The sequence below is a fragment of the Nannospalax galili genome, unplaced genomic scaffold (assembly GCF_000622305.1).
Source record: "Nannospalax galili isolate Female #2095 unplaced genomic scaffold, S.galili_v1.0 scaffold15, whole genome shotgun sequence".
In the NCBI taxonomy this organism is placed as follows: Eukaryota; Metazoa; Chordata; class Mammalia; order Rodentia; family Spalacidae; genus Nannospalax; species Nannospalax galili.
Genome location: NW_008337322.1, coordinates 4,924,960 through 4,944,288, shown reverse-complemented (window position 1 = coordinate 4,944,288; position 19,329 = coordinate 4,924,960). Strand labels below are relative to the sequence as shown.

Below are 19,329 nucleotides of genomic sequence, written 5' to 3'. Positions count from 1 at the left end.
ATCTATCTATCATCTATCATCATCTATCTATCATCTATCTACCATCTTTCTTAGTCTTGTTCCTCTTTCTCAGAACCCTGACTAACACACCTGGCTCAAGAATATTCCCCAAGAAATGTGTTTGCTGCTTTCATGTCCTTCCAGGAAATACTGTGTAGAAACAAATCAGTTAGCTGATTTCAAGAAGTGGGAAGAATTGTTTTGGGTGCATTTGCCACGCACTTGAAAACACGGCCTCCTCTTCACTGAACGTCTCCAGCTCCACTCAAATCAGACTTCATGTTCTCAGCCCCTCTTGCCGGCTGTATTCATAAAGGCCTCTTGGATTCCAGGACCCCAGGCCTGGAATGGTTGCTGTTCACCAGAATCCATATTTTTTGAAACATTTGACTGGTGTCTACTTGACTGTTTTAAGCAGATGATGTTCTTTGTTTATGAGAGAAATTAGGCCAAATCCAACTTTTCCACAGATGGAGAAGCCTGAATTATTTATCAGAGGATCATGAATTTGGTTTTAGCAAATGGCAGGGCCGAGGGCGGCTGATTTGTGTTCCACTGTTGGAACAGTTTGATCCCAGCGGGTCCTGGGCCTTTCTGACAATGCTCCGGCCTGACTGGAGCGCCTAGGCTCCTTGGCTATCCTCACTGGGCTCCACTGGCTCCAGAGTGTGAGTTGCCAGGCCCGGTGAGGACTTGACTGGCCAATGGGATGCCTGGGCACTCCTGTGCCCCTGCTTGACCCCTGATAGACCCCTGTTGGACCCCCGCTTGACTCCTGCTGGACCCCTGTTGGACCCCTGCTAGATCCCTGCTGGATTCCTCTCTAACTGCAGATGGCACTCTCCCAGGAAGGGAAGGAGTGGGATTGCAGTGCTTGCTCCTCTGTTCTCTGGCAGCCATCATTCATTTCAATGGAACCATGTGGCAGTGAGTACCAGTTCTCAATGCTTACTGTGTGGAGGCTCTATCCAGCACTGATAGCATGGCGTTGGGAAGGTGTCTTTACATTTTATGTACTAACTCCTGTTGGAGAAGTGGGTAGGGGTCCTAGGGCTGCCCTGTATTTGTCCATTTGGTCCTTAGGACAGGTGATGAGCCATTCCTCCAGGAACTTGTCTAGGACTTCCTAGCCAATGAGCCACAGAGCCCAGCCCAGGACATCCCCAGCAGGACAGGGATGCATCTACTGGCTAGGGGCCAGAAAGGCTTCCACCTCTAAGCTGCTTGTGTTTGAGTGGGGAGAAAGAAGGAATCAGTGCAGTATCCTGCCGACCCAGAGAACTTGTTTGGAGGTTCCAGGGGAGCGTAGCTACTGCAACCCTTGACCAAACCTCAGCTCTCCTCTATAGGGGAAGATAGTTTTCGTCAACGGAGTGTGCAACTTCAGAAGGTACATTCAGGAAGCTATGAGGGAGGAAGGGGATACCTGCTTAGTCAGCCAGATCAGCTGAATCAATCCTGGAGATCAATGAGGTGACAGATGTCACAGCCAGATTTGCTCTTATATCTGGCTTGCCTATCTCTAATGGTGACTTCTTGTGGCTGTGACAAAACACCTGACAGGAGCAACTTCAGAAAGAAGGAAGGAAGGACTTATTCTGACCTAGTTCATTGTAGTGGGAAAGGCATGGTGGAGTGCTGAATTTCAGCTGCAGCAGGAACCTGTACCTGGGACTCTTATCATTCAGTCCCAGCCTCCAGCCTGTGGGATGATGCCACCCTCACTCAGGGTGAGTGGATCAGACCTCCTCCGTTAAACTTCTCCAGAAACACCTTCAAAGACATACCTGGAGAGCTATCTCCTTGGTGATTCAGCTCGCATAGGCCGACTCTCTTGCCTTCTTGAGCCTGTCATTTGTTCCAAAAAGGAGATGCAGACCTTGGATTTCCAGCCTTGAGTTGGCATGACTTGCAGCCTGCAACGGCCCATAAGGGGGTCTGGGCCAGATGCTGTGTCTCCCAGATGCTCAACTGTATCACTTCTGGCCACAATCCACTGCTTCCTTGGAACTGCCTGGTCTTTTTAAAAAATTTATTTGTGCACATGTGTTTGCGTGTGTGTGTGCGTGTGTGCGTGCGTGTGTGTGTGTGTGTGTGTATGTGTGTGATTGGGGTGGGGTGCATGCCACGGCACATGTGTGGAGGTTGGAGGACAGCCTCGTGGAGTCGGCTCTCTTCTTCTACCTTTTGTGGGTTCTGAGGATTGAACTCAGGTCACCAGGCTTGCACGATGAGGACCCTTACCCCAGAGCCATTCCCCTAGCCCTGTCTGGTCTTAAAATTCTGACTATGCCACTGATTGCTGGTGACTTGGGACATTTCAGTGCATCTTTAAGTCTCTCGTTCCCCTTTTCTCTCTGGACTTCCTTTTTCTGTATTTCCTGGAGCACCTGGAGGAGACCTGCCTCTTATGCTGAGGCTGTAGAACAAACGATCATGTAGGAATGAGCAAGGAGGCTGCTGAGGTGAGTCTCTTAAGTGTTTGGTTTGAACCATTTTAATTTGCACTCAAGTTTAATTACTATCTGTCTTTAAGGTTGCCCACGTGGGGGAAGATGTGTCGGGGCTCCAAGGATCCTGCTTCCAAACTTGCCTTCTGCTGTGCCTGTTTGGAATGTGTACAGACCTCCTCTCCATCCAGTGTTGTCTCCTACTAGGGCTTCAGGATCAGAGGCCCCCCAACCCCCAGTTGCCACCTTGCTCTCACCCCTGGTCCCTGGGCTCCTCAGAGTCCCGCCTTCCAAGGGGGTTTCCATTCTTCTTTCCTACCCAACCCGTCCGGTTCCAAGGAGGCAGATGGGGAGGGCGTGTGGGGTAGGGTGTCTGTAGGTGTCTGTAGAAGCTTTTTGTCATTTCTTTTGACAAAGAATCTCAGTCTGGATGTGGAATTGGTGAGGAAGAAAGTCAAGGAAAGTAAGTAAAAGTTCAAGACAAAGGGACCATCTAAAACTCTGGATGAGGGTGGGTTAGATGGCTCAGCCGGTGAAGAGTCTTGCTTTCAGTCCCTGGAACTCGTGTGGTAGAAAGAGAGAACTGACTCCCACAAGTTGTCCCTGGCCTTCACATCCATGTGCTCACACACAGTAAAATAGCTATAAAAACCTTGAGGTAATTCTCCCTTTTGTACAGAATTCCTTGCCCTTTCCTTCCCAGTTCATTCTATCTTTAGAACTGCCCAGGGCTGCTGGAAGCCTGGTTCCCACTGCCACTGACCAAGTTCAAGGTCTCTTTCAGGCCTAAATGAAGCTCTTCCTCTTCTGCCGAGACTTCTAGGGCTTTACCGGAACCATCTGTCCTGCACGTGTCTGGTTCTGGTGCTCACACAGTCCTTCAGGATATCTGTGTGTGGGGATGGTGTCTTTTCGCTCACTGGGCAGGCTGGCCAGCCCCAGGACAGGAGGACCGGAAGTACTCAGAAAGAGGAGGAGGGGGGGGTGCTGCTTAGGAGTGAGGGGAGAGAGGCAGGGAGAGGAGGGAGAGAGGCAGGGAGAGGAGGGAGAGAGGCAGGGAAGAACAGAAAGAGGCGGAGGGGGAGGGACAGAGGAGGGAGGAGGGAGTCAGTCTGCAGCACTTATTGGACTAAATACAGTCCCGGGACAGCAAATAATTAGGGCCTGAGTCAGCAAGTTTCACCCATAATTTCTTAAGCATCTGTCAGGCCACTGCCTCCCCACCCCTGCCAGGAGAGGAACAGCCGCTTCAAAAGAGCCTGAGTGGAAAGCCTCATTTAGCAAATGAGGGGAAATTTTAAAAATAAACCCAGGAGTCACCCTCCAAGAGGAGGCCACCCCCTCTCCTGCTGCTCATAGCTTCCCCCTCCCCCAGTTCAGCAAAGTCCATAAAAAGAGCTTGGGGGTCAGGTTGCTAGAGGGGAGGCATAGGGTAACAACACTGGTAAGTGACTCAGTTGGACAGAAGGACGGGCTTCTGGGTGTTCAGGTGTGTGGTGTTTCAGAGAAACCTGCCTCACCTGCCCGACAGTGTGTGGATGTATCTTCTATGTGGGGTGCAGGCTGGGACTTGTGACAGGGTGTGGCAGCACAGGTGTGTAAGCCACTGTGCATGTTCTTGGCAGATAGGTGGCTCTGGATGTGTGATGGGTTGTAGGTGTGTGACAGAGGGTCAGATAGATACTGCTGCAGGGTCAGACACATAGACCTGGTCCAGGGCTGCTGTTAAGAATAGGCCCTTGTCACCATTCTGGATGATTGTGGCTATAGATTGGTCCAGGCAGATTCAGTCTACTCTTGAGAACTCATCCCCCCTACCTCACTGAGTGCTGATGGCTGGCCTGGGCCTGGCCTTGCCCCCTGCTGTGAGTCCATCTGTTCAGCAGGCAGACCCCTTGCGAGGCAGATGGGGAGGCTGAGAGCCAACACTGTCCACCTGAGGTGGGATCTTAGATTACCTGGATCCCGACCCAGGACCTGGCCAGGTCTACACGCACACTTCATTTGGTTTCTCCCTACAACATTTGCCCAATGAGCAGGTACCATCAGCTATGTGTTACAGATAAGACAATCACAGCTCAGCATGTCCCTGAAGCCATTCAGGTCCTGTGCCTCCTGGTGTTGGGTTCATTAGTGCAAGGAGAACCCAATGTCTTAGAAGGCTTCTCAGCTCTCCATGCCCTACCCCACAGGAAAGGAGAACCCCTGTTTCCACAGCCTTGGGCTCTTTTGAGTAGAGCAGCTCTGGAGCTATTCAGGTTAGTTTTTAGACTATTAGCTTGCTGCTAAGGAGGTTGGATAGGGCCTAGAGAGGGAGATGGGCATGTGTCCACCTGGGCGGCCAGGGCCCTCTTGAGCCCATTGGAGCTTGCACGCCTGGGCTCTGCCTGTATCTGGATATGACTTCGACCCTCATAGCCCCCGCACTCTAGCTCTTAGTAAATGCAGCTCAGAGGACTCGGGCATCTTGGGGAGGGCCAGAATGGAGAGTATAGACCTCATAGCCAAGGCCAGGAAAGAGGTATGGCTGTCTTAGTGCCCTCTGAGCACCTGGAAAGCCTGCAGGCCCATGGCCTTCTGATACCCTTCCTGCCAGTCTGCCCTTGGTGCCAACTCTTCTGTTTGGCCCTCAGCACTGTCCGTGTCGCGCCCTGTGCGTCTTCCTGCCCACCACTGCCATTCTGCTGCATCCATCAACTTGTCCTCTCTGTGGGTCCCGCCACACATCATCTTTGTGAGGCCCCTCCCTGCTTGGAGCTGGCTGGCCTCCCCCTTGTCTGACACCCTTCATTCTGGATCTCTGGTTCCTCCTGATGCTCTACTTCTGCTAAGACTTGTTTTCTGGATACCTGTTCTTCTTCTGCATCTGATTCCTGTTGTTTTCACTAACTGTTGAACATCTTTCTAGTCAGTTGACAGTGTTGTCTGCAGGTCCCATGGCACTGGATCTCCCCACATATGGGACTGGATGTCAGAGCTGATCACATCTCTCCTTGCCCATCTCGGCACTGGGCCTGCCCATCCTCAGGGGTGGGTACCCATCCTGTGGACTCTGTCTACCTCAGGACAGGCCTCACTTCTTTCCCCGTGAGGCGCATACCAGCTCCTGTCCCTATCTTTCCCATGAAGAGGGGTCTGCTTTGGGGTTAGGAGGTGGAGAAGACTTGGAAAACTAGAGGTATGTAGGCGTAAGCCTAATGTTAGAGTTACACGTGCTTTACCACTGAGGCCAGCAAGTGGCTTTTCTCTGTACTGCTGTTTGTTTTCCCTCCCCTCTTCCCCTCCCTCCCTCCCTCCCTCCCTCTCACCCCCCTCCCTCGTGCCCCCTCCCTTCTCCCTTCCCCTCCTTCCTTCCCTTCCCTCCCCCTCCCTCCCTCCCTCTCTTCCTCCCTTCTTCCTTCCTGACTGGCTTGAAACTCACTTAATGTAGCAAGGATGACCCTGAATAATCTTACCTCCATCTCCCACTTGCTAATATTACAGTTTGTGCCACTATACTAGGTTTATATGGTGCTGGAAATGGAGCCTAGGGCTTTGGGCTTCATGTGTGCTAGGCAAACACTCTGTTAACTCCTGAGCAACATCCCCCGCCTGCCATATGCTTCATTCTAAAAAACAAGGCTGAGAACTCATATTGTGGAGTCCTAAAACTGTGTTGATCTTTAGAGCCCGTGGCTGCACCCTTCCCTCTAACCAGCAGCGCCCTTTGCTACCTGTTGACGAAGAGGAGGACAGGGACCAGGGAGGGAGTTCGAGAGATATTGCTTGAGGAATGCTACATAGAAGTTCCTGCCTCCCTAGTCTGTAGTCTTGTCTGTTCCCTTTACACATCAATTCCATCACTTTAGGACAGGCACGAGGAGAGGGGGAGAGCTGGCCCCTCTAGCAGGGAGTGGAAAAATCCATCAGGCACCTACCGTATATTTTAAAATAACTTACATGCACAGCACCCCCACATTCCCATTTCTACGTCTCAGATCTGATTATCCACAGTGCACACTCTCTCTCTTTTTTAATAAAAAATTGCTATAAATCTTTTTGTCACCGAAGATATAAGATGGGGGTGTGCTGGAGCAACTGCCTGGCTGAGTTGTTTTGTAGGCTGCTTGGTGGCCTGCTCCAATGCTTTTTAAAACTCTCTTACAGCTCAAACTGAGTCACAAACATGAGGCGGAAAGGAAAGCTGCCCCTGGCTGTCACTGGAGGAGGGAAAGGAGTCGGGCTTGGTGAGGCTTCTGCATCTGTGCCCCTAGGAGGCCTATGTGTCTTTATCCCATCTCAACCCAGGTTGGGCCTGTGGGACTGTCAGGAAGGAGGGAACTACATGCCCAGTGTAGAAACACTCCTTCCTGTGAAAAGATTCCTTTGGCCACTCCCATGCCTCTATTGCTTTGGTCTAGTCTGACCACTGTGTTCATGGGCCTGTATGGAACGGGAGGGAGGGCAGTGTACTGGTAAACTTTGGGGACTCAGTAGACTACCAGGAATCTGCACAACCAATCAGACACCGATGGGGAGCTCAGGAGAGGGGCATTTGCTGGAAACCATGCCAACAGACAACTGACCCACTGGGTGCCAAGGCCACAAAACATATTGAAAGGAAATATTTTACATTTATTTATCTATTAATTCACTTGTGTGTATATGTGTGTGCACGTGTGTGCCACAGTGTGTGTGTGTGTGGAGTTCAGAGGACAACTTGTGGCATGCGCCTTTACCCGCTTAGTCATCTTGCCAGTCCAAGAAATAATTTTTTCTCATTAAAAAGTTAAACATTTGATTGTTAAAAATTAATTGTATACAATGTCTTTTGATCGTATTCACCCCTCTCCCAGCTCCTCCCAGGCTCCCTCCCTTCCTCATGCATTCTTGGGTGTGTGGCCATCCACTGGAGTGTGGGCAGCTTTTTTCCTGCGGGGCAAGGTTCAGGAAGAGGAAAATTGGCCAATGTGCACCATGGGCCTTAGTGTATGGGGCCCTGTAGGTCTTGATTAAGCAGATGGAGCCCAGGGGATGCAGGCATAAGATGTGGGCTTTTGGCAGAAAGGCCAGGGGAGAAGTTATGGGGTAGGGAGGTGGAGGAATGAGTGAGCCAGAGCCTCAGGATGGATATGTGGGAGAGGGATGGAGATCAGTCTGAACAAAGCCTGCGAGGGCTCCCTGCATCTACCAGCTGCACACACCCAAAACGTGGCACTTTATGTTTACAGTCTTCAAGAAACCGGCAGTGTTCAGTAACCAAAGGATAGCGAGTGTAGGTGGGGTGGAGCTGTTACTCGCTATTCTTTTGGACCCGGGCCATTTTCCGTACATCTCTGTGCTTCCCTGTCCTCCTGTGTGAGCCAAGGCTAATGCCATTACCTTCAGAGTGGCCATCAGAATTCAAGGCATCAGTGTACAGAGGGCTGAACACTCAGGGAATCCCTCATAGATGTCATCTATCCCCACCACCAATATTGGGGCAGGGAAGGTGCCTCTGGGGCCGTGCACCAGCTCTTGCCAGGCCTTTTGAGACTGAGGCAGGTTCAGCATAAGGGAGCAAGACACAGTGTCTGCCTGGCCATTCCTTGGCCCTTGGCTGCTGTGGAGGGGACACATTTCATTTGTGTTTAATAAAGTCCAGGCGTGCAGCAGTTTATGAACCACAATGTAAGGTTTAGGAATGGATGCCGGGTATATACATTATATATAAAAGGTGTGTGTGCACGCATGTGTATTGTATATGCACGCACACATTTATTGGAAGTCTCAGGACCACTACTGTTATTAATCTGTTTCAGAGCCTGCAGCCTGGTTTAATATATGAAGTGACATGACAAGGCTTGGTCTGTCCTTCCCCCTCCTGCTCCCTGCCTTCTGTCTCCTCTCCAGGACAACACTACACACATGCCATATTAGATTCCAGTTTGGTTCTGTTCTGATAAGCAGGAGATTAAATAATGAATGAGATTCCCATTAGCTCAATTTGGGGGGCACATATTTCAGGCAACCTTTTCCCTTTTTAATCAGGTCTGCTCTGTACTGTGGAGTATTTTATGTTGAAAGGAAAGAATTTTTAAAGGTGCATCTTGTGTGTACTGAAACGTGGCCTGTACAGGGTATCAATGAGGTGACTCAGCTGGGAGCGGCTGGAGGATGAGAAGAGGAGTTTTGAAGACTGCTCTCTGGGACATTAGCTCTACCTGCCTCCTCTTCTCCTCTACTCTTCTCCTTCCCCTATCCCAGGGTCTGCTGCTCCTAGACAGCTGGACCCCCAGAGACTCTCACTAGAAAGCATGGCTGTTAGCTGAGTGTGCTGGCACAGACCTATAGTCCCAGCACTTGGGAAGCTGAGGCAGGAGGACTGCTGTGAGTTCAAGGCCAGCCTGGGTTACATAGTGAGTACCAGGTCTGCTGGGAGATCTTGAGATCTTATTTTAAAAAACAAAGCAGAACAAAACAAAATGAGAGAGAGGAGAGGAGAGAGAGAGAGAGAGGAAACAAAGAAAAAGAGAGAGACAGAAACACTGCTTATGAAAACCGTATCCCATGCACAGGAACTGCGTGGCAAATGTCATCCTGTCATGCAGCTGAAGTCCCTGCCTTTGTCTCCGGAAGATCCCGAGTCACGTCTTTCAAAGAACTACAAGGGACCCAGCACCCAACACCCCCAACATGCAAGCATCTGGTTCCTCCACTCCCCTCTCTACACTTGCTGTTCAGCACCCTCACTAAACTGGTTTCTCATGAAACAGCCGGGAAAGCGTTTCTTTCTTTGGGGGAGGCAGTGAGAGGCGGAAGTGTGGAGGTTCAACAAAGGCTGACAGATCTGCAAGCCGCCTCACACTCCCTTCCCGATTCTTCCTTGCTTCCTGGAAGAGGAGGCAAAGCAGGATAACCAGGGCTCCTTCCCCTCAGCTCTGATCTGAATCTCTGAGTTCCAGTTGTACACCAAGATCTGTCTTAGGGTACTGTGCTCAGTCCTGTCACAGAGACTGCCAGCAAGCACCATGGTTATTTCCCTGGCAGGGATGGGGAGGCCAAGGCTGGGCATCCACAAATCACTGTCCCCAAGCCACAGCTAACAAGTGGAGAGTCTGGTCTGAGGCCAGGCCAAACTCTGAGGGCACATGCCTCTAGTGTGCTACTTCTGGTTTGCCAGATCCCATTCTGGCTCTTTCTAGCACAAGGTACTCTCTGCATCCTGCCGCACATGTATGTGAGGGACTCTTGGTCTCTGTTCTGCTCCAGCCCTGGCATTAGGAAGCCACAGTAGCCACATCCTTGTCCTTTTTGGATCGCTCTGTAGCAGGCAGGGAGCCTGTCTAAGGCTTCTTGGGCTCCCGTGCACCCAGGCCTGGGACCTATGGACTGACTGAGTGGCTAAGCGTGAAGACGATGAGCAGGAGCAGGGGCTCAGCCTGCTTGCTCTCCTCCAATGTCCGGGGGTCGGTCATGTGGAAGCAACCGAAGCCTGTCCTACATAGTTCATGGCTGGGAAATGTGGCTTTTCCCCAGCGATGTGATTTCCTACATGAATAAACACTTTCCCACTGGCTCTCTGAGAGGACAGGACGGGCACCTGGAATAGGGTTACTGCCTCTTGCCCTATAGCTGCCCTGAGAACAGGAGCCAGAGGTAGACAGTGAGATGGGACCCCTCAGCAGGGAGCGCTAATTCTCAAGGAGAGGCCAACTGGGTTCTAGAGGCAACTCTAAGATTATCAGAGTTGGGAGGGGTCCTGGGGACATTGCAGTTACCTCCCAGATGCTTCAAGGGAGAAGGATGACCCTTGCATAGCGGGCTGCCACACTGTGGGACACTCCTTGCTGTTAGTAAGCTCTTCACACTAAGCCGAACTCTGTCTTAAACCTGGTGAATAGGACAATGTAACTGTCCTCCCATAATCAGATCGGCCTCCGGTCCTTGGGACAGAGTGACGTGTAAAGGACAGAAAGACGAGATGAGAGAAGCGAGTGTGGACCCCCACTTCCCCTGTGCTGCCTCCCTCGCAGCCCTGGCTTATACAATCCTGGCTCGAGTTCCAGCTCCAATTAATCTACTCTCTCCCCTGTCTCCTTCCTTCTCCTGCTGCTGAAGACAAGGAAAGGAGAATGTGCCCTTTTGGCTGATGCCTCTGCTGAATTATTTGAGAAGCAAGACTTTAAATGGATGTTTAAAGGGCCAGAGGCCCAGGCCTCCATTCCTGACTATATCAAGGTTTGGGCCTCCAAGCAGGTGGGCAGTCACGACCCAGTCACCCACCCGTGCCTGATACTGCCAGGCCCTCAGGTTGGGAAACCACCTATGTGGACTGACATCATGTGTGAGTGCTTGTGCATATGTGTGGGTGTCCTGGCCAATGCTGTGCCAGCTTTCATGTGTGGTGTGTGTGTGTGTGTGTGTGTGTGTGTGTGTGTGTGTGTTTATGCATGTATACTCCTTAGTGGCAGCTGGATGCACACAGGTCACACAAAGGTTTTGCATGCATGTTCTTGTTGAGGGAGTTGTGGGCTGTGCAGGATGAGTGTACGCCCACTGCTACATTTATGGTATGTGCACCCACAAAGCTGAGTGAATCAGATGTGTGAATTACCCTGCGTGTCTCTTCCAGATAAGCAGCTAGGGTGCGTGTAGCCCAGGAAATCCCCAGGTGGGGTCTGGGCAGAATTGCCCTGACGCCTGCAGGAATGCTGCTCTCTTCCTGAGCTCTGTTTCCATGGTCTGTCATGGGTCCTGGAAGAAGGGCTGCCACTGTCTCCTGGGGACAGAAACTTAAGGGAAGAACTGAGATTTATTTTGAGTTTAGAAATCTAGGAGAGAGGGAAAGACTATCGTGTGTGCATGTGTGTGAGGCTGTGTGAGCCTGGGAGAGACTGATGTTATGTTGGCTTGTGACTCCTGGCCCCCTATGCACCTGTGTGTATATATGTGAATGTTTGCAAGGCACAGGGACAATGGCAGCCCAGCTGGGTCTCCACCATCTCCAGAAGGTGAAGCCACATGTCTGTGGAGCACATCACTGCAACCTCCTTCTCATCTGCCCCATGGGAGTGGAGAACTTTAGCTATTGATTGGCATTTAGGGCATGCAAATGAGCTGAACCCTTTCAGAGTCCACCAAGTCCAACCCAATCAGAGGTCACTGGCATCCAGAGAACAGCCCATGTCAGGCAGAGCTGTCTGTGGGTCAGGCTGAGTGGCAGCTCTGTGGATAAGGCTGGCCAGGGAGTCGGCACAGCTCCCTATTCACCTAGGCCACCCTGGCTGGTTCAGGCGGTGACTAGGCCTTCTTCCCAGTGCCTTCCAGGGATTCCCCCTCTCAGCCTTTGTTTCTCCCCAGGGCAGGGTAACAGTCCACCTGAAATGTAAGGGTCTCACTATGTAGCCCAGGCTACCTTGAAACTTGCAGTGATCCTCTTGTGATTCCCTTGCCTTTGCCTCTAGAGTACTAGATTACAGACATGCATCACCAACCATATCCAGCCTTAGGATCACTTCTTTGTCCTGCGTTAGTTTCCGTCAATCTGTCCATCAGTCGGTCTGTCAGTCAGTCTGTCTGTCCTTCTCTTCCTCCCTCCTTCCATCCCTTTCTCATTGTTGATGAACCACCCGCAAAGTTGCCACCCAGCCACTCAGCAAACAGACCTCTGGCTCTGATGTGCCGTCCAAGTTCAACCCAGTCCCTCTAAGTTCCCTGGTGCTCACCGAGCCCCTGCGGTGGTTAAGTTCCCAAAGCCTACTTCCAACAGACAGTTATGACACTTTGTGTCACAGGAGTTACAGCTCAGAGGGCGAGACTGCTTAAGGCATGGTCATAAACTAGGTGTCTACCCTTGTCTGAGGACACAGAGGCTCCCAGCTGGAGTTCAGAAACATATTTTATTCAAATCAGAGTGGAGCTGTCCTAGGTGCAGGACAGCGTTCTCTTGCCACTGTCTCTACAGGCCTTGGTTTAGCCGTGCCTTTTCATAGAATATGGGGGGGTGGATGCTATGGTGGCTGGATGCATGGACGGTGCGTGGATAGATGGGTGATTTCACTGCTGCTGCAAGCTCTGCTCTCAGGGAAATGGGGGTTAGTCAAATGGGTCAGTCGTGAGAACGGTTAGTGGAAGTGCTAGCTCTCCTCACGCCTCCCCGTGGCTCCCACCAGACTGTGGGGGGCTGGGCCAGGGGTCTCCACTCCCTGCCCAGGCTCTGCACACACATTATTGGCTCGCTCTTCAATCATGCCTTTTCCAGCTAGCTGCTCCTGTCACAGCACATCTTGTTAGCCCCGGAGGCTCAATGAAATGGAAATTCATGTTTAAATTTAAAAACAACATATTGACCCTGGGAGCCAGCGATGTCTACATTTTTAATAACTTACTCAGAATGAAGGCTTGGATGAGCATGTGTGTTGCTTCATGTCAGCTGTCTGCATGTACTCATGTGTGTTTTGTGGGGTGTGTGTCTGCATGTATGTGGGCATCTGTGGGTATGTTCATCTGTGTCAGTGAGCATCTATGTGTGCCAGGAGGAGACAGCACCAGTATTTGCTCTTGAGTTCTGTGTCAAAGGCTGGGGAAGGGTATGTGTGGGAAAAATTGATTTAATTGGTACAGGCTTGGATAGAGGGCTTAGAGACAGATGGACACAACAGGCGGAACTGGCCAATTCTTATTCCCACTCCTTTGTACCCCTCTGTTATAAGGGTCCTTTTTGGTCTATGATTCATGGATCAGTTGTGGGGAAAATCCCAGTTGGCTAAAGTAAGCTGGGCCCTGAGTGAGCATTTACTCTGTTCATCTCTTGACAAACCCAGCATGGGTGCTCTGGGACAGTGTTGTCTTCCCAAGTGGAGTCCAACAGCTTTCCAGACCCCTGTCCTTCTCCCAGAGGGTCCTCTCATCATCTTCCTGTGTGGTGACCTCTGGTGTGAAGGAGGAACAACCTGGTGGTCTGAAGACTGGAGAGCAGGCCCTGCCTCCAGCCAGCTGTGTGGTCAAGCTGTGTTACACCCTCTGGACCCTTGTTCTAAAGCCTCCAGAAGGCCCATCACAAGGGTCAGTAAACTGTGATGCTGTGAGCTCTGCTCTTCAACCGAGTCTTATCACTGTCAGTCTGTTCTAAGCACAGTCTATGTCAGGTCACTGACTCTTCTGCTCTGCAGCTGGGTACAGCTGAGGGAAGCCCTAAGTCATGGCAGGATGCAGTAACCCCTTGCTCACTGCCTGGAAACAGCAGGATGCCAGTTTCAATGTTCTCTGAGGGTCCTCTCATCATCTTCCTGTGTGGTGACCTCTGGTGTGAAGGAGGAACAACCTGGTGGTCTGAAGACTGGAGAGCAGGCCCTGCCTCCAGCCAGCTGTGTGGTCAAGCTGTGTTACACCCTCTGGACCCTTGTTCTAAAGCCTCCAGAAGGCCCATCACAAGGGTCAGTAAACTGTGATGCTGTGAGCTCTGCTCTTCAACCGAGTCTTATCACTGTCAGTCTGTTCTAAGCACAGTCTATGTCAGGTCACTGACTCTTCTGCTCTGCAGCTGGGTACAGCTGAGGGAAGCCCTAAGTCATGGCAGGATGCAGTAACCCCTTGCTCACTGCCTGGAAACAGCAGGATGCCAGTTTCAATGTTCTCTTTTTTTAAAGATTTATTAATTATTATTTATGTGTGTGTGCTTGCATGTATGTAGGTGCAACATACATACAGGTGCCCATGGAGGCCAGAAGAGGGTGCCAGATTCCTTAGGACTGGAGTTACAAGTAGTTGTAAGGCACCTGATATGACACTGGGAAACTGAACCTGGGTCCTCTGCAAAAGCAGCGAGTGCTCTGAACTGCTGAGCCATCTCGCAGCCTCCATTTTCTTATTTGTTCACTTTTCCATCTATTCGTGTACCCATCCATCCATCCGTCCATCCATCCATCCATCCATCCATCCATCCGTCTGTCCGTCCGTCCATCCGTCCATCCATCCGTCTGTCCGTCCGTCCATCCATCCATACATCCGTCTGTCCATCCATCCACCTAGCCATCCATCCATCCATCCACCTATCCATCCATCTGTCTGTCCATCTGTCCATACATCCGTCTGTCCATCCATCCACCTAGCCATCCATCCATCCATCCATCCACCTATCCATCCATCTGTCTGTCCATCTATCCATCCATCCATCCATCCACCCACCCATCTGCCCATCCGCCCATCATCCACCCATCCAGCCGTCCATCCATCCACCTATCTATCCATCCATCCATCCATCCGTCTGTCCGTCCATCCATCCACCTATCCATCCATCCATCTATCTGTCTGTCCGTCCATCCATCCACCCACCCATCTACCCGTCCGTCCATCTGTCCATCCTTCCATCTGTCCACCTGTCCACCCTTCTGTCTGCCCACTCATCCGTCTACCCATCCATCCATCCATCCACCCACCCACCCATCCATCCACCCACCATGACATGGAAGAAGAAAGGCCGTGTCTGACAGGCAGGATCAGGAGAGTTGTCATAATGTACTTGGTGACTGAACTCAGTTCAGGGGACCAGCTGAAGAAGGAACGGAGGGAGTGGATGGCCAGGACAGAGGCTTGCCTCCTGGTGGTGAGTGTGTGAAAGGCCTGTTTAGAGAATCATGAATCCCTAACACGGCTGAAGTCCCATGACTCAGTGGGAATAGAAACGAAGTCTAACCCAGCTACCTGATGGAGCTTCTTTCCAGTCACCCACAATTTTCTTTACCTCTGTGAGAAAAGCAGGAAGACTGTTGGATGCCTGGCCCAAAGATACACAGCAAGTCTGTAGCAAAATGGGGCTCACAAACCCAAGTTTTGAATTCCTTAACCTGGAGTTTTCTTCTTAATGATATAGCATAAGGAGCTCAGTCGGAAGTCTTGCTCGTTAACTTCATGGGAAGTTGGAGAGGGTCTGTAGGCACTCTGTTTCTGTTACCTGTGGGAATGTGGCACAATGCTTGGTGGTTTTCCGTTAATATTTTGCTGTATATGGAGCCTGACAAGTTCCACCATTGAATGTGACAGGTTGGGAAGATTAAAAAGAGGAGCTAAACTAGCGGCAGTTGGGGATGAGGAAAAGTAGCACATTTATGAATAATTTCAGCTGAATCCTCACAACATGACATTCCCTGGACAGAACACATTCATTTTCTTATTCACCATGACTCCTGCAATATTAGTGATTTGTTACCAAATCAATTATTAATTTGTACAGGAGAACGAGGCTCTGTTGCTTAACTTTTCTGAACATGGGGTCTGGGGTGGGGCAGGGAGAAGGTTGTTTGGCCTCTTTCAGAATGTGGAAGGGCAGCCGAGAATGAGGAAGAGATCTATCTGGCTGGGGTGTGTCTCAGCCTCCTCAGGGACCCACGTAAGCCATAAACCCCCGAGGCACCAGAGCAATGCAAAGCCTGGTATCCTCTGGGGCCATTTGAGGCCATCCATCCATCCATGCATCCATCCATCATCATCAATCATCCATCCATCCATCATCCATCATCCATCCATCATCATCCATCATCCATCCATCATCCATCCATCATCCATCCATCCATCCATCCATCCATCCATCCACGCATCATCCATCAATCATCCATCCATGCATCCATCCATCCAATATATTGCCTGCCACCTAAAGTTTCTCATGCCTGTGACTCTCCATCCTCTCCTGACCCCTCCAGATCCTCTCCACACAGAATCCAGCTTCAATGCTTTACCGCTGAGAGCCTCTTCAGCTCCTCAGTCTCCATCCCAGAACTCCCCATTCCTTAGTTTAACCAACACACAGTCTTCATGTCCTGTCTTATTTCTCGATTCTCCAGAATAACTTAGTACCTGCTGCTGCATCACATCAGATCTGTTTGTTTGCTTTTTTTTATTTTACTTTTTTGTATTTTGTGTGTAGGAGTGTTTTACCTTCCTTCATTTATGTAAGTGCACCACATGCATTGCCTCCAGGGGCCAGAGAGGACGTTAGATCCCCTGGAACTGGAGTTACACACGGTTGTTGGTTGCTATGTGGGTGTTGGGAACAGAACTTAGGTCCTCTGCAAGAACAATAAATACTCTAACTGGTAGACCACTTCTCCAGTCCCAAGGTCTGGTTTTTAACCAAGGAGATGATAGTGTCTTACGCTGGATAGTCCAAGCTGGAACTCTGGGACAGGGACTTTGAAGTCAGTCTTTTAAAATAAGATTCAGGGCATCCTGGGGCATGCTGCTTAGCTAGCCTGGGAGGGTCTTTGTCTTCTCGTGCATCAAACCTAGGGCTTCAGGAAGCTGAGGGGCTAGAGAACTTCAGCACATCCAAGCCCTGCTTAACAGTTTGGTTTCTCTCTCTCTCTCTCTCTCTCTCTCTCTCTCTCTCTCTCTCTCTCTCTCCCTCTCTCCTCGTTACTCTGTTGCACCTGTTCTGTGTGGTGGAGGCAGAAATGTGATTCTTCAGCCAGGTAAGCTCTGAGGAAGGCAGCTAGGATGTGGCAGAATCTCCCTGGGAAACAGAGCAGGGAGGAAGAGAGGGGAAGGAAGGATGTGTGGGAGGAAGACGGGAAGAAGAAAGAAGGAAGGGAAGAGCACCTTCTCAAGACAGAGTCAGTAGGAGAGGCTTACATATGCAATCTTCACTGGGACCACAGAGCCCCAACCGTGGACACCTCCTGGCCAGCCAACCCCACCCAGATGCCCTACAGCTGTCGTTAGGCCCTAGGGACATCACAGCCTCCCTGCAAGAAGTTCTCAGAGCACTAGACTACAGGCTAAGAAGTGTTTCCTTTTCGTAAGTCATATGGTTGATAGTTTGTGGGTCTGAAGGACGTTCTGGGGCTAACTCAGCCCCTGGGTCCTGAATACTTGCTCTTGACCCTCAATTCGAAGTCTGGCTCCTGCCCATTTCCTTGACACGCTTGGAAATGCACCAGTGAGGAGTGTCACCAAAACCTGCCTCTCTTTCAGGCCAGAAGTGGTCTGATCACAGGCTTCACTGTGTCTCCTCCTTACTCTCCTGCTGTCCCTCCCCATCAAGTGTGCAACCCATGCAGTTGGGAAGCTGAGCTGTCCCAGTACTGAGCTCTGCAGGCAGTAATTACTGCTGGATAAATAAACCAAAGGGGAACACTGTCGAAAAATCTAATTACTATGCAGCACGGAGGTTTCAACCTTGGTCAAGTACCAGCAGGTCTGATTTACACACTGTCAGAAACGACGAGCATTCAGCAAGGTCTCACTGCTCCCTCCTGGTGCTCGCCTCCTCAGTGGCTCTGTGGTCTGTTACTCAGGACTGGCCTGTCTCCTCTGAACCTCCAACTGTGGTTTCAGGGTCTCGCTGGACGGGCACTGTGTGCTCCCTCATCACCTCAATTCCATCAAGTCTTCACACTGCCAAAGCGAAACGGCTTTGGGGGCACCTAACCCAACTCTGCAATGATCAGTGAGAAGGAACAGACATTTGGGATTTGGCTCTGTCCTTCTTGCCGTGGGACCTATGTCAATTTATTTGGCTTCTTACATTTTTCTCATTTTCATGTTTCCTGCTTGTCTTACAGGTTGCTGAGGTTAAGAATATCATCATGCAAACGAAAGGAAGATCAGTGATCAAGTTTTTAGAAGAAATGAAGGCCCAGAGAAATCCAGGGACTGCCATTGAGCGTCTGTGGTCAGCAAGCAAGTGGGTCCTGGAGGGCCAGGCTCTCCATCAGAGCACAGTTTGGTGTGCTGCACAATTCCTTCTGCAGCACCCAGCTGATGTTTCATGCTACCCTGCCTCTCCTAGCTCAGGTGTGTGGTAGACACACTTCAGGGAGCAACAGGGGAAGGACTGCTGGTCTCTGCTGATGTCACTGTGGTGTGAAGGGCAGCAGTGAGCTTCACACAAGCTGTAGGGCCTATCTAGCTCAGTGTGGGCTACTACCGTACTCCTCCGAGTCTCAGCACCTGGTGTGGAGCCTAGCACCAAGAAGGGGCTCGACTGCGGCTATGGAACACATAGGCCAACTGTTAAAACTCGTTTTACTTTTCTCTTTGGTTACATGACATGAGTTATAAGTGAATTTCCATAAGGAACAAAACTGCATTTTTTAACATGATTCTAGAAGCATCTTTGTGAGCATAAATTGAGGAAGACGTATCATGGAGGGAGTGTTAATCCTTCTAGAACATTCTACTCAGGAAGCCACTGCCATTTGCTGAGTCAGAAAAGAGGATGTAGAGATGGAGTTGAAGTATGTGACCCCAGAGGAATCTCTACCCAACACCTGCTCAAGACCTTTGGGAGTTAGAATGGGGTCAAGCCTTTGAAGAAATTTGAGGTCAGAAAGGGCATACTGTGTTCCTGGAACGTGGGAAGAACCCCCACCCTGACTCGTCCAGAAGGAGTACGTCAGGGACAGAGAGAGCTTGAAGTCTCCCAGGGCAGACAGAGATCCAAGATGTGGATGGTGAGAGGCGAGCTCACTTATGTTCTCTCCACGCTGGTCAGATGATGAGCTGCAGAACCCTCAGAAGACCTCAACCTCAGGAGCACCCTCAGGGTGTGAAGGGACCCCCAGGGGAAGGTACGGTCCACGCTACACTTGGAGGATCCTAGAACATAGAGAAAATCATTTCTGTCTGGGTCTTGGACCACCTGCTCCTCTTAAACCCCTTGGCCTCAGCTATGTTGGCTTATAGTAAGGATCCTGGGAACAAATCAAGCCCTATGCTGGCCCAGTGTTGGTGGGGGAAGTGGGGCACACTATGTGAAGGACTCATAAAATGACCACTCAAGGGTTCTGGTAGCTGCACCCAGTATCACAGAAATTATCTGCTCTTCTGCTAAGTCTCAGCACTGAGCCATACACATTTGACATGTAGCTGGGAGGCTTGGGCTTGGGGGGAACAACAGTGCCACTCAGCCCTGCAAGTGGCT

The 19,329-nt window shown here is 50.7% G+C and overlaps 1 protein-coding gene across 34 annotated transcripts in view; it reads right to left on the bottom strand.

Moving 5' to 3' along the window:
• Celf4 (CUGBP Elav-like family member 4) overlaps nt 1-19,329 on the bottom strand; it is a 300,074-nt gene that overhangs the window by 138,831 nt on the left and 141,914 nt on the right. The window lies entirely within an intron of this gene.